A 13,527-nucleotide genomic window follows, 5' to 3' on the forward strand; every position below is an offset into this window, starting at 1 on the left:
TTGCCTGAGGAAAATATTTTTTAAGACATACAGGAACTGCCTCAACACTCTCTCTCTGCCTTTTCTTCTTTATTCCCAACCTGTTCTTCTAGAGCAGCCACTTGGAAAAATGCAAAAGGAAACCAAAACACTAAGCAGCAACCAGCACAACATAAGAAAAACAGCAGTGTGTGTTAGAGAAATACACAACTTCCCTGCACTGGTAGGAGGACAGGACAGAGCACCCCACCATATAAACCCAAACACATCTCTCCACAATTCTGCCTTCCATCTACAGAACTGACAGTCTTTAAAGGGGAATTTCTCTATAGCAAGACAAAGAATTCATTTACAAGGGAATTTCTCTACTGTCTCTGCCTAGAAGATGCTGCCTTTTGGGTGACCAGGGCTCAAGCCAAGAAAGGGGAAGAGATGGGGCAGGTCCTGATCTCTTCACTCCTGTGACCAGTGACAGGACTCAGGGAAAGGGCAGGAAGCTGAATCGGGGGAGGTTTAGGTTGGATATCAGGAAAAGGTTTTTCACCCAGAGGGTGGTCGAGCACTGGAACCAGCTCCCCAGGGCAGTGGTCCCAGCACCAAGCCTGCCTGGGTTCAAGAAGCGTTTGGATGATGCTCTCAGGCACATGGTGTGATTCTTGGGGTGCCCTACACAGGGACAGGAGTTGGACTCGATGATCCTGATGGGTCCCTTCCAACTTCATCAGATTCTATGATTCTATGATACATCCTTCTCCTTCACTCCTGCTCACCTTCTTGCTCAGGTTCCTCCACCTAGAAGAGCTATCAATATTATGAAAGATTTTTTAAAATATTTTTTTCCCCCCAATTGTATAATCACCTATATTGGAAAAGACCTTCAAGGATCACAGAGTAGAGGTACTCATCTAATACTGTAAACTAAACCATGTCCCTAAGTGCCATATCTAAAAGTATTTTAAATCCCTTCAGTGATGGGGACTCCACCACTGCTCTGGGCAGCCTGTGCCAGGACCTGACAAAATTTTTGGTGAAGTTGTTCCTCATATCCAATCTAAACCTCCCCTGGTACAACCTGAGCCCATTTCCTCGTGTCCTATATACTTGCTACTGGGGAGAAGAGACCAAACCTCCCCTCACTCCAACCTCCTTTCAGGCAGTTGCAGAGCGAGAAGGTCTCCCCTCAGCTTCCTTTTCTCCAGGCTGAACACCCCCACTTCTCTCAAACATTCCTCATAAGACTTATGCTCCTGATTCTTCCCCAGCTTCATTGTCCTTCTCTGGACACATTCCAGCCCCTCAATGTCCTTCTTTCAGTGAGGAGCCCAAAACTGACCCCAGGATTTAAGGTGCAGCCTCACCAGTGCTGAGCACAGGTCTAAGATCACTTCCCCGGTCCTGATGGACGAACTATTGCTGACACAACCCAGAATGTTGGTCGCCTTCTTGGCCACCTGGGCACACACTGGCTCATATTTGGCTGCTGTCAACTAACATCCCCAGGTCCTTTTCCTCTGGGCACTTTCCAGCCACTCTGCCTGAAGCCTGGAGTGTTGCCTGGGGTTGTTGTGACCCAACTGCAGGACCCAGCACTTGGCCTTGTTGAACCTCACGATTCCCTTTCTGACCGTCACTGCTATGATTTTACTGCCCAGTCTCCTCTACTTGCCCTACTTATTCACCATTCTACACTGCCTGGATATCCATCCCTATTGCTGCCTCTTGGTGGCAAAAGCAAAACACTCTTTTGTGTAAGAAATTACACATGCAGGTGCCTGGACACATTATTCCTGTTTAATTCCAGCAACAAGTGTCTTATTTAACATGGTACTTGGTAACTAGCTCAAGATTCTTAAGGATGAACTTTACTACATTTTTAGCAGATGGAAGCATTCAGAAAGAATAAACAGTACTTAATTCTCCCAGCACTGAAAGGGCCTGAGCTCTTCCTGTAAAGCTGAGATCGAACAGTTTTCAGCCAATAAAGAAAATAGTGCTTTTGAAGGAGTAAGATTGAGACTAGGTTGGAATACAGTCAGAAAGGGAGGAGAAGAAGCTGAAGAAAATATGTGATTGGAAAGAAGCATGATCCAAGGCCAGTGCAAGGCATTCAGAGAAGCAGGCAAGATGTCAGTGGCAAAGCCTTGAAATCAGAAAGTTGGAAATTTTTCGCCCCCTTATTTACAGCACAGAACAAGTCACATAACTGGGCATAAAAGGTTTTGTTAAAAATCATAACCATCTTTCAGAGACTTGATAATCTAATTTAAGCCAATACAGAACATGGAACTCGACCAAAAAGGTAAACATTACATTAAGTTACACAGAAATGTGGCTAACGTCATGATGAGATCAGGTAAATTCTGATATTTAAGAAGGACTCAGTGAATGAAGAATGAACAGCACACAACTGGAAGTCAAATAAACTCATGGTTTAATGCAGTGGTAATTGATAAAAAAATGGCACGTGTATTTTCCTTTCATATATGACTCACGTACAACATCTGCCATAGATGATGTCTTTTTCTGTAGCCACCAGAAAAGTAATAATACAGCACATGGATCACACAGAAATGTAGAATATATATCAGCCCATAATTTTCTGAAACAATCCCAGACACAAACAAAAATAGTCTTTTCACTGATCACTAGGAAAAGACAATAATGTATTTGTATTTCAAAAGTTACTTGCAAAATAATATGGTTCTAGATGGAGGAAGAAGAACCTGGACCTGTCATTAAAACTAAAATCTAAATATTTATCCTAATAACTACACTGCAAGCATTATTAGAACATCAGAAGTGAATCCTAATTTTGATAAGAATATCAAGAATGAATCAACTAGAATCTAGAAGCAAACTTTATATAAAATACTGAGGCCCCCAGAAAAACTGGGTGATTCAAAATGGTTATTGGAATGTTTTTGAGTACACCACAATCTTAAAAATTGCTGTGAAGTAACAGAATGTTATTCTAAGCAACAGGAAAAAGATGCATCACTTGCTATCACCTTCATCCTTGTAGGAAATGGGTGATTACACCACCTAACTTCTTAACGTTGTCTACTGAAAAATAATGAAGTGAAAATGCATAATCTCCCTTCAAATTCAAGAAATGGGAGAAAAATTAAGCATTAAGAAGAAAAAAAATAAAAGAAAAAAAAAAAAAGAAAAGAAATTCAGAGATGATGCTTAATCCAATCCAGGAGAAAAACACTTGTGTGTTTTCAAGGACTTGAAAAGGCTATGGAAAACAGGCACTGCAGAAACAGCTAAAGCTGAGTTCCCATGGGCAGAAGCAATGTAGCTGTGTCTGCACACTGTCATGTACCAGCTGATGAGTCTTGCTCAGAGCTCTAATTGGGTTAGACTGCACCATGCTGACCACTCCAGACCCAAGCTGCTGCAACTGCACAGGGCTGCCCTGCTCTTATGCAGCTTTACTAACTTCAGACCAGCTTGGGTATCTCCAAAATGTCATGTGTTTTGCTGGGTAGACTTGTTACAAGCATTTCTAATAAACCAGTCCAGCTGTGGAATATAATCCCATTGACATATTACCTGGAATAATGCTGTGACTATGCCAAGCAAAAAGTCATTTCTTAAGACAAGCTACTGAAGTATCTTTCTTTATGCTGTTATCCTTTGCTCAAAGAAACCTCTGCATGTAAGTTTCTCTTTTTTAATACTTAGCATTCTCTAAATGCATCATAAACTTTCAGTAGTTTCTATATGTAAGTTTGTTATAAATCACAATTTTATTTATTCATACAATAAAAAAGAACATCTGTGCAGCTGAATTAATACGTTTCTTTTTAACTACCTAATTTTCACCTATCTTGCTACTATAATGCCTGAAAACCCACTCCATCGTATTTTCTCCATGACACTTTCCATTTGGAATGTGCTCTGAGTTGTCAGGACTCTACACATGTGTTGCCCCACCAGCCAGTCAATGGCAAAGACAAGGTTGAATTGCACTTGCCCAGCTTTTAGTGTGAACAAAAAGTCTGAATATCATAGAATCATAGAATCATAGGAGCTGGAAGGGACCTCTGAAGATCATCGAGTCCAACCCCCCTGCTGAACCAGGAACACCTGGGCAGATCACACAGGAACAAGTACAGATGGGTCTTGAAAGTCTCCAGAGAAGGAGACTCCATAACCTCTCTGGGCAGCCTGTCCCAGGGCTCTGTCACCCTCACAGTAAAGAAGATTCTCCTCATGTTGAGGTGGAACTTCCTGTGTTGTAGCTTGGTGCCATTTCCCCTCGTCCTGTCACAAGCACCCCTGAAAAGAGATTGTCCCCTCCTTCTTGACATCTACCCTTCAGATATTTATAGACATTAATAAGATCCCTTCTTAGTCTTCTTTTCTCAGGTCTAAAGAGCCCCAGGTCTCTCAGCCTTTCCTCATATGACAGATGTTCCAGTCCCTTAATCATCCATGTAGCCTCTGTTGGACTCTTTCCAGTATATCCCTGTCTCTCTTGAACTGGGAAACCAAGAACTGGACACAATACTCCAGATGTGGTCTTATGAGGGCAGGATAGAAGGGAAGGAGAATATAATGTTTTGTTCCCTTTCCAGTTGCTGATTTTTAACACTATTTAATTTATGTTTACTTTTTTCACATAGGTTGAAACTGGACAACAACAGATGAATAATTATGCAAGTCTCCTTTCCCTAGGAAATCAGGCTGAAAGAGAAATAAACAGCATTTCAAATGAGATTTTATATTAACCCCAACTTGGATATTATTAAAAAATAAAAAACCTGTTTGTCTCCAGTGTAGACACTCAGAAAGAAAGTACTTCTAATGTGAAATCAAAGCATATGTACATTGCTTTTAAGACCATTATAACAACATTAAAAAAAAAATCCCAGATGGCATGACTTCCCACAAGACAATGTAAATAGTGGAGCAGACACTTAAGACATAAGTGAATAATTCCCACCAGAATTCTTTTCCTTATATTACCACTAGGGCTGTGTGTTCTTATTGTAATTTGTGTGCATTATATCTTGGCTGATAAGCTGATAATACCCAATTTCAGTAGAAAAATTTAAATGGCTCATTTCTAAGGCTGCATACTTTTCTTAGATTTCCACAGGGTTGCTCAAGCTCTCAAAAGATTTCTTAAGAGACAAGGAACAAACAATTATTGGCAAATAAGGAGACAACAAAACAAAGTTCTAAACATGCTTAAATGTCCTCTTGCTCACCATCACGGAGTCACAGTTCTCTACAGAGAAACAGCAAGCTTTCTGCAAAAGAGGACCATGGTTTGCTGTATGTTTGTGTTGCCACGGATTCTGCCCACGTGCCAAAAATCACTGTAACTAGGAGCAAGGAACTCTGAGGCCACGAAGTTTTTTTCTGACACATCACTTAAATCAAACAGTTACTGGAAACATTTATCAACAACGCTTGGCACAGAGTGTGCTAAAACTGGAAATGAAATTTCCTCTAATTGATGATGATGGTGATGATGTCAGTGACTCAAACTATTCCCTGTAAGAGGAGAGGCTTAGAGCGACCACAGAACATCTTGTAGTCTAGCACCACAGGCAAGGGTTAGATTAAAATGTTCTAATCTGGGAATTCAATCCAAAATACAGGTAAGTAGATACATCTCACTGGGAAGTCATCACCTTCCCTTCAGTTATTTATTAAAGGAAACCAACTGTCACATCTTTTTTGCAGAAACTTTGATCCAGTGTGCACTCCTAGAGCAAATGTAGCTGATGGAGCCCAAGGGGATACGTGTAGTGGCATGAAAAGCCCAGCAAGGCTGCCTGGTATTTAAGCTCTACCTTAAGACACAGAGGAGATGGAAATGATTCTGAGCATCCATCCATGGAAACATTCCAGGTCAGGTTGCACAGGGCATCAGCAGCCTGATCTAGTTGAAGATGTCCCTACTCAGCAGGTGGGCTGGACTTAGATGAGCTTTAAAGGTCCCTTCCAACCCAAACTATTCTAGGATTCTGTGGATCCAGAAACACAACTTTTCTATGTGAAAGTACTGAACTTCAGCTATATCAAATGGCAGCCAAAGCAGGGTTTGGATTTTGCAATCAGATGCCTACAAATTGTGACATTTACATTTTGGTGCTGAAAAGATTTTACTGTTTTTTTGCCAAATTACCAGTCTGTAGCTTCAAACAAATGTTAAACTATGAAAAAAACCCAAAATAATAGTTGGTAATTGGCAAGTGGCACTAGGGAAGTAAACAGGAAAATTATCTTCTTCAACGTGAGGGTAGGAAGGTGCTGGAACAGGCTGCCCAGGGAGGTTGTGGCTGCCCCATCCCTGGAGGTGTTCAAGGGCAGGTTGGATGAGGCTTGTGCAGCCTGGTCTGGTGGGAGGTGTCCCTGCCCATGCAGGGAGGTCCCTTCCAACCCAAATCATTCTATGGTTCTATGATTCTAGGAGTATCCAGTGAGATATGACTAGCAAATATATTTGAAAATGAAATCTGGTGGGCAGGGGGATAATATTTGGAGGTTAAAAACAACAATGTAAAAAGTTTTAATTAATTATTTTGCAGTCAAAAGCTAAAGTTACGTGAAATAAATCCTCTTTAAAATAATTAAGCAGAGGTATTAAACAAGACATAAAAAAATAAGAACATTAAAAAAAAAAAAAAGTAGTAATATATAGAAGTCCAAGGTTGTTGAGAATGTATAAAGAACTAGTAGTTCACAATTTAAAGCCTAATAACCCAGAATTCCAGCTGTTACTAGGGAGGAAGGATTGTCTATCTTGGTGCCAATTAACATTTTTATCCTTGTACAGCAATGGTATCAAACCACTCTTAGGCCAAAGGTAATGCTGGAGCTACAGCTAGTCAAATTATTTTTCAGAGATAGCTTTTTATCTGGAAAAAGAACAACCCTACTTTCAGTTATCCATTTCTTTCCAAATGAATTTCAAGTTATTTTGTAATCTATATTAATTGCTTCCAGTGAAAATTAGGTCAATGCAGGAAACACAGACATCTTGAGTCATCAGGTCTGCTTCCTTGCCACTGCAGACAGGAATGTCATAATATAATTATTAATAATCTGAACATGGTAATAATTGCACTCACAAACTCATCAAGCTTCCATCTTAGAAACAGCTCAGACATTTAACCCCAATTAATCCTATTGGAAGTAGGAAACTCATTCCAACCTGAACTCCAGAATCTGACAGGTTTTTTTTCATTACAGGCACTTTAATTCTATACTGACCATGTTTATAGATAATTTATATCCATTTCTTCTCATGCCTCGTTTACCCTTCAATTTAAGCAACTATTCTTCTTCCAGTCTGTTTCCTATTGTCCCTTTTTTGCTTCGTGCATTTTTGCAATGAGCCATGGCAGATTAAAGGCAGTACTTCAGTCTCCCTTTTTTGCATAGCATACCCATTCCTATAATCATTTCAGCAGTTTTATGAAACAATTAGGTGTCTGGAACACTTGTGATAAGACCTGCAGTTTTCTAGGAGGTCTCATTAGCAGCTCTGAGGAACTCTTCACCTGATCCCTTGCACCATTCATGCACCTTTTTCATTAGACAAGGATTGTCAGTCATTTTCTCATTAAGACCCACACACTAAATTCTCTGGCACCTCACTTCAGAAAAAAATTAAAAGTGTGCATTGGATTTACCTTTTGTAAGTGAGGAGTCTTAGTTGGGTTAGAAAGTGATCTACAAACCTAGAACATTCAGTGGACAAATCACCTCTTAGTCATATTAGGAAATGCTTCTCATAAAAAGAAAATAAAAGAAAAAACCCAACCCAAACAACAACAACAACAAAAAAAAAAAACAACTAACCCCCACTCATCCACAAAAAACCTCCTCAAAATTGAAATCCAGCTTAATTCCTGCATTCTACTGATTACTGGTGGGACTGCTGCTTATGTGAAATTAGGACTCCTAGCTGGACAACATTTCATGTGCTTAGATCCATTTTGGAGGAGGCTGAAAGGTTTTTATTCCTTTTAGAATTCTTATCTTTTTGCCTAATGCAACTTAGGACACCACTGGCATTCTTTGCAGTATTGCCAGCAGGTGGAGGGAGGTGATCCTGCCCTCTGCTCAGCTCTGGTGAGGCCACACCTGGAGCACTGTGTCCATGCTGGGCTCCCCAGTACAAGAGAGACAAGGACATGCTGGAGAGAGTCCAGCAAAGGGCCATGGAGATGATGAAGGGACTGGGACACGTCTGCTCTGAGGAAAGGCTGAGAGAGCTGGGACTGCTCAGCCTGGAGAAGACAAGGCTCAGGGGGGTCTCATCAGTGTCTGTAAACACCTGAAGGAGGGTGCAAAGAGGACAGAGCCAGGCTCTTCCCAGTGGTGCCCAGTGACAGGACAGCGGGCAATGGGCACAAACTGAGACACAGGAGGGCCCCTCTGAACATCAGGAGACACTTTTTGAGTGTGAGGTCGACTAAGCACTGGCACAAGATGTCCTTAGAGTCTGTGGACTCTCCATTCTCGGAGATATTCAAAAGCCATCTGGATATGGTCCTAGGCAGCCAGCTCTAGGTCACCCTGCTTGAGCAGGATGATTAGACCAGATGACCTCCAGAGGTCCCTTCCAACCTCAGACATTCTGTGACTCTGTGACTCTGATACGAGCCACACAACAAGCCACTTTACTGTACTCAAGCAATGCCTAGAAGATGTGTCCAAAGTTATTATTTAGGTTGTAGAATCTCATCAGCTTGAGAAGGTTCACACCTACAGTACTAACAGTTAATACACTGAAGAAATGCCATTTTTCCAAAGCCTCACAGTGTTTATTGAGATATGTGAGATGATGGGCACAAAGCAGCAACCTAGAGAACATGTCTGATCAGGAGGGGTTGCTGGCAAGACTCTGTGAACCTGGAAAGAATTAAGGAAGCAATGACAGCTTGATTGTATGTACCATCAAGCAGATCTCAAATGGAAGAAATTAAGCAAGCTGTGGTCTAATTAATCCATCTTTTCTAGATTTTTGTCCTTTGTTCTACATATCCAAGATTAGAAAGATGTGACAACTGAACCATGACCTAATTAAACAATTTTAGAGTGCTCTCTTTGTAATTAGAGCAAAAGCATTATTATGAAGCTGTTCTAAAATCAAATAACGTATAGACCCAAACTGAGTTACAGATTCCAAACAGAACAGTGTTCATGATACTATTATGTTAAAATGCTAAATTTGAATAACCCATAATTCCTAATAGGCTATGTTAAAATATGTAAGCAGGATTGTTATATTTTCCTCACAGATGCTGTTGTGTTATTAAAATAAACAAAACCAAACCCTTCAGGATTCAAAGATCTGCAATGTTCTCCCCTCTGGACTTGTCTAAACTCACCAAACAGAATAGAACCACATACTGTCCTTTCCAGGATGCTTGCCAACAGTTAAGCTTCTGATTCAGGAATGATGGACCAAGTCTGATCTTTGACAGTTGGTTTCTCACTGTCTATATTCCTCTTATTTTAATAATAACATTGATGATTTATCCCTTATCTTAAAATTGTGCCTACAGTTCTTTAAAATCCATTCTCCATAACTGAAATGAGTTCATGTCAGTAGTAAACTCTACTTGGACATTTTATAAATAATTGTTAAAATTTGGGAAGCAATTTGCAGTCTTTTCATACTGAAGAATGATGTGTGCTTACTTAATATAAATATGCATTAAAAATGCTATTCAGAATTCTCAAACCTTCACACAAATGGCTATTAGATCTTCACCTCCCCTTCCCTAATACTTTTTTTGTATTATTTTTTAATTTTTTATTTTAATTCTCTGCTACTATGTCCTCTAAAGTAATTTTCCCCTTCACTTGCAGTTGGGATTTTTATTCTCTGCCTGTGGAATAATGACCACTGTCTCATCATATTAACAGATATCAAGGCCAGAAAAGGCCATATATGATCTAGCCTGATCTTTTCCCATTACATTCCAGCTATTAGAGCTGCATCTCTCTGGAATTGATTGTATATACAGACAACCTAGTTCATTTAAATTCAACTCACTTTAGATAAAGTGATGGAAGATGAATCATTATGTATTTTAAAGCACAATTGATATCCTTAGAGTTAGTATGTATTTTAGATTCAATATTTGCATTTAGATCCAAGAGACCATCTCATTCAGTTCATAGCCCATTAAACAGTACACTTTTAATTAACCCAACTGCTTCTTTCCAAAGGGACAGTAAAATACCATGCACACAGAAATTTAAGGTATTTAGTCACATACCTATGGCGATCTAAAACTGTTGTTTCAGAAATGTTACATTTTAGAAAGAACTTTTCTAATTAATAGTCAGATTAATAGTGTGTTTGAAACATCACAGATACACTTAAGTACAATAAAACATTAATTATATTTCAATTCAAAAGTAAATTGTTTTGGATGTGGGAATACATTACCTTTTCTTATACATGACATACATTACAATATATTACTTATTAAGAACACTTTCAGCAAGTTTGCTGATGACACCAAGCTGGGTGGTGAGGTTGACATGCCAGAGGGATTGGATGCCATCCAGGGGGACCTGGATAAGCTAGAGAAGTGGACCCAGGTGAACCTCATGAGGTTCAACAAGGCCAAGTGCAGGGTCCTGCACCTGGGCCGAGGTAACCCAAGATATGAATACAGGCTGGGGGAGGTCACACTTGAGAGCAGCCCTGTGGAAAAGGACCTGGGGGTACCAGTGGGTCAAAAGCTGGACGTGAGGCACCAATGTGCTGTTGCAGCCCAGAAGGCCAACTGCATCCTGGGCTGTATCAAAAGAAGTGTGGCCAGCAGATGGAGAGAGGTGATTCTACCCCTCTGCTCTGCCCTGGTGAGACCTCACCTAGAACACTGTGTCCAGCTCTGGTGCCCCCAGCACAAGAAAGATGTGGACCTGTTGGAACGTGTCCAGAGAAGGGCCACGAAAATGATCTGAGGGCTGGAGCATCTGTGTTATGAGGACAGGCTGAGGGAGTTGGGGTTGTTCAGTCTGAAGAAGAGAAGGCTCCAGGGGGAACTCATAGCTACCTTCCAGTACCTGAAAGGGCTACAGGAAAGCTGGGGAGGGACTTTTTACAGAGGCTTGTAGTGAGAGGACAAGGGGTAACAGTTGTAAACTGAAAGAAGAGAGATTTAGGTTAGAGATAAGGCATAAATTCTTCAGTGTAAGGGTGGTGAGACACTGTCCCACGTTGCCCAGAGAAGCTGTGGCTGCCCCATCCCTGGAAGTGTTGAAGGGCAGGTTGCATGGGGCTCTGAGCAGCCTGTTCTAGTGGGAGGTGTCCCTGCCCATGCAGGGGGGTTGGAACTCAATGATCTTTAAGGTCGCTTCCAACTCAAAAAATTCTGTGATTTCTACTCCCCCTTGGTCTGCAGCTCTCAGCTACTCCACAGCTTAACATCCTTCAGGGATCAACTGAAGAACTGATTAGTCTTCACTGAACTGGAGAGCTAATGAACATCAACATTTTAGATGTTTAAGACTATGGTTTGTGCTGACTGGACCTCTTAAGATGGCAAGAAACACAGAAGGAAATGTAAAAATTCAAGCTCAGCTGAATTACAATGAAGCTTACTTTGTATCCCAGCAAAAGTCACGCAGTTGAGCTTCAGTGTTCTACAGAAGACCAGAAAAAGGTTTCTTTTTAAGTAGCATCTGTCTTGCTAAATTGGGTCTCTCCTTGCTTCAGTCCACTGGCTTGATAAACCGGATTGTCCAAGGCCATACACAAGCTAGTTTTCTCTCACACTCCAGCCAGGAGGGAAATCAACAGCAACTTTTCCAAGGAAATCCGGGTGTGCTTGTTCGGGTAGTTCAGATACAGCAAGTGGCAGGACTGTCTTTCATCAGTCAGGATGAAGCCGAACAGATTTCTGCCATGCAGCAAGACCCGGGTCTGCTGCCCTGGTGTGAGAGGCCCAGGACAAAACCCGTCTCTGGCCGCCCTGCCCTGAGCCCCCCAAGCCCCGTGGCTGCGGCAGCGGGGCCTGTGGGGGGAGCTGGGTCAGGCGGCCCCAATGGCGCCGTGTAAAATGGTGCCTGAGGGAATCACAGAACCATTCTGGTTGGAAGGGTCCTTGAAGATCATCGAGTCCAACCATAACCTAAATCCCCCGACCACAACCTCATCTAGCCGTTCAGTGCTTGAATCATGTCACTAAGCGCCGTATCTGCATTTCTTTTAAATACTTCCAGGGATGGTGACTCCACCAGCTCCCTGGGCAGCCTGTTCCACTGTCCAACCACTCTTTCAGTAAAGACATTCTTTCTAACATCTAGTCTAAACCTCCCCTAGTGCAGCTTCAGGCCATTTCCTCTTATCTTGTTACTTGGAAGAACAGCCCAACTCCCACCTCCCTGCAACCTCCTTTCCGGCAGTTGTAGAGAGCAATGAGGTCTACCATCTGTCTCCTCTTCTTCAAACTAAACAATAGATGTTCCCTCAGGCTCTCCTCATAGGACTTATTCTCCAGACCTTTCACCAGCCTTGTTGCTCTCCTCTGGAAATGCTCCAGCAACTCAACACCTCCACCTCCTCGTGGCAGGAGGGGAGGGGATCCTCAGCTTCTTGAGGACCCTCTGGGGCTGGCTTTGCCCCAGAGTGTGGCTCCATCAGTCTATCTCCTTCTCACACTCCCTGATACTTCTCCACCTTTCCGTTTTCTCCTCCAGTTCTGCCACTCAACTGAGCAGATCATTCATAGAATAGAATCGAATCAAACCAAATTGAATCAGATCAAATCAAATCATCCTGGTTGGAAGGGACCTTGAAGATCATCAAGTCCAAACCCAACCTAAGGTTTTGGGTTTTTTTCAGCCTTAAAGTGTATCTCCCTTATTCCCTTTTATCTTCCCCTGAGTTAGGTAGTGAGGAAATAACAGAGCATCTGTCACTTGGTTATTGGCTAAAACTGTGTCAGGTGTGTGACTCAGCCCTGCAGAAAGCCTGTTGTTTCTATGCCCAACTACTAGTTTTTCCACAAATTCTATGTTCAAAAAATTTGAGACTTCTACATAAGAAGCATTTTCTTCTTTACCAGATAGCTGCAGAAGTATGACAAGAGGCACATTCAAAATGAGTAGAATATTTCGTCACATTAACAAGACAAAACTTTTCAAATAACTACACTGGCAATTGGTAGAAGTTGCCATCTTTTTTGGTGAACTGTGCACAGTAAAATTATTAAAATTAATATTGTAAAATGGGACAAAAATAAATGTAACTGACAAAGAAAAATCTATTCCCATATGTCCTTGCAATTAAAGTCTGGAATTTAATAATTTTGTCGAGTTTTGCATAACAATTTATGAACAGTAATAAGAATTGAGATTAATAGATTTGAGTGAAATGTATCAAGTATAGAAAGGAACAACACATGGAAAGCACAACTTTCTAACAGGGAAAGAAAAGGAAATGCCCAGAAAACTACTGTGGCATTTGCCATGAGGCAGAGTTAATGATTTGGGATATTACTTTTATTCTGATGCTTGAAGAGGCCCATAAACACTTCCTAGCCAAGCAAGGCA

The 13,527-nt window shown here is 41.4% G+C and overlaps 1 protein-coding gene across 2 annotated transcripts in view; it reads right to left on the reverse strand.

Moving 5' to 3' along the window:
* Positions 1-13,527, reverse strand: part of CTNNA2 (catenin alpha 2) — a 512,527-nt gene that overhangs the window by 382,797 nt on the left and 116,203 nt on the right. The gene's annotated exons all lie outside the window — the stretch shown is intronic.

Source organism: Apus apus, chromosome 4, assembly GCF_020740795.1.
Source record: "Apus apus isolate bApuApu2 chromosome 4, bApuApu2.pri.cur, whole genome shotgun sequence".
In the NCBI taxonomy this organism is placed as follows: domain Eukaryota; kingdom Metazoa; phylum Chordata; class Aves; order Apodiformes; family Apodidae; genus Apus; species Apus apus.